The sequence below is a fragment of the Puntigrus tetrazona genome, chromosome 11 (assembly GCF_018831695.1).
Source record: "Puntigrus tetrazona isolate hp1 chromosome 11, ASM1883169v1, whole genome shotgun sequence".
Classification (NCBI taxonomy): Eukaryota; Metazoa; Chordata; class Actinopteri; order Cypriniformes; family Cyprinidae; genus Puntigrus; species Puntigrus tetrazona.
Window position 1 is genome coordinate 13,540,112 of NC_056709.1, and position 2,500 is coordinate 13,542,611.

General features: G+C 39.4%; 1 pseudogene; it reads right to left on the reverse strand.

The window, feature by feature from the left end:
• Positions 1 to 2,500, reverse strand: part of LOC122353751 — a 19,922-nt pseudogene that overhangs the window by 2,336 nt on the left and 15,086 nt on the right.

Consider the following 2,500-nt stretch of genomic DNA (forward strand, 5'->3'; position numbering starts at 1 on the left):
ATATTTACATCAACATGCACTTCATTCTCTGATACAAAACACAGTACAAAACACATATATATATATATATATATATATATATATATATCACCCTCCCTGGAGCATTACATTTCACCTACTACTACACTTATACAACTTGGCCAATATTCTTAATTGTTTTATTTAACTCCAGATGCACAAAGAGGCGTTTCAGAAATTATATCAGCAGTCAGTCTCAAATTGGAAGTATCCTTGAGGGCGTGTAGTTCTTTTGTAAACAAAAACCGCTTTATTACTGTCTCACGCAAAAGAGCTGTCAGATCGAGTCATTATTTCCATTTCCTCTGCGCGCAAAAAGACCGTTATTATCGTCTGTGAAGGTCAGAGGCTTTAAGGATTTCACCGAACACAAAAAACGCGCGGGATCAGAACGGAATCAGCAAGCAGACTCGTCGTTTTGGACGGACTGTCGCTTTAAGGAGCAAACGCATTCTTTCCCCTACTTGTCCTTGGCCTCCGTGATTTCCTGCGCGGTGGCTCTCAGCTGCTCGTCTTTGCGGATGAGGCTCTCCGCCTGCTCCACACGGTCTTCTCCGCGTCCCCCCAGCCTCTGCTCCGGGTCCGCGACCACGCCTGTGGAGCGCCGCCAGGTGCGCGTTCGCCTCTCTTATCTGCACCGGCGACGGGACGACATGCTCGGGAGGCGGAAGACAAAAAGAAGCGGCGGTCCGGTAGGCGCGCTCTCTTCCTCACCCGCGACGACGGCGCGCCGCCGGGCTGCTCATCTTCCGCGGGTCCAGGTGGACGATGCTGAACTCCTCTCTCTCGATCTCAGCATGCGTGACGCAGCATGCAGCGGTCTGCTTCGGGAAGTCTCCGCGCCCGCGTGCAGCGGCGGACCTCAGCGCGCCGTTACCTTTGCGGCGCTTATCCTGTTATTTAGGCAGGTGTTGCGGTTTGCGTTGTTTTGCAGTCAGCTGACGTGTCGTCACGCGACAACTTCCATAGCAACCTGTGGCTGCCGACCCGGAAGTGATAGTCAGGGAGCCGCTGGCCAATCAAGTCGCCGGAAACAACGAGAGGCAGCCGTGATTACAAAATGCACTTTTCCTTGCGAGGCTCTGAATATAGTATCTTTCGATTGTGTATATTTTTAATAATAAAAATAATAATAGTACCTGTGTACTAATGAGTTTTTATAATATACCAGTTTCATTTAGTCTGCCTTTTGTAAAAAAAAAAAAAAAAAAAAAGAAAAGAAAACGAAATAAATAAAGAAAGCGTAGCTGTGATTATATCAATAATTACAAATAACACAAAATGATACAATTAAGTGATTTAAAGAAAACATAAATTACCACAGTTGCAAAAATTCATGGAAATTCGGAGGTTCATACAGAAATATATGTATAATATTTAAGCTATTTATTATTGTATTCATTAAAAATAAATAAATGTTATTATAAATGTTATATAAATGTATGCTATTTAGACTAGTATATTTATAGTTTATTTTACAGATGATTTTAAGGTCAAATATTAATTTCAATATACTATATTAGTATATTATACATTGAATTATTACCTGTAATTTTTAACATTACATCACAAGATCATAGTTCTTTAGTATCACTAAAATATTATTATGGATTATGCTCTTTGTTAATATTTTAAGATATGTTTTATTTTATGTAGATTTTAAAATAACTTATTTATGCCATTTGATCACTTTGTTGTTTTAAAATATTTATTACTTTTTATTAAGTATATATATATATATATATATATATATATATATATATATATATACATACATACATACATACATATATATATATATACATATATATATATATATATATATATATATATATATAGTTCAATTAACTTTATGATTTAAATTGTAGTACACTGGATGCAGTGATCGTAGTTCCGCCACGCCGACGAGGGGCAAGGAAACATACATGAACGCCACTAGATCCACAAAAGTATTAGATGAATGTAAGTCACGAAAACTTTTACACTCAAAGATACATTTTAGATGTAGCAGCAATATTTTAAAGAAACTAAACCGAGTGAGGCCTTAGAGGATATGGTGCATTTCATCACAGCAGTTGGTGGCAGTAACGCACAGTTGTTGCAACGCCAACGACCAGCAAATCGAAGGCTCTCGCGATATCCAAATCGTATCCTTGGCAGGTGCGAAATGGGCTACTGGGAGCTGGAAGAGGGGGCAAAGACTGCGTTGCCGAGCATGGATCACCACAAAAATAGCCACTGCTATCGGTTAGTCTGGATGTTTTCTAGGGTTTCTGGCCGGATCCGTTGAGCGTGTTTTATAACGTTAGCGTTGTTTTATGCGCTCTAAAGGCTAGAAGCTATTGGCATGAACTGGCTTGTGAAGTAACATATCGGCTTATTTATGTCTGTTTGTTGGTTTATCTATCTATCTATAAGTGGCGTCAGCGTGAGAAAAATTACTCCAGAGTACCATTACTCTCAATCTTTGATTTGTTTCGCC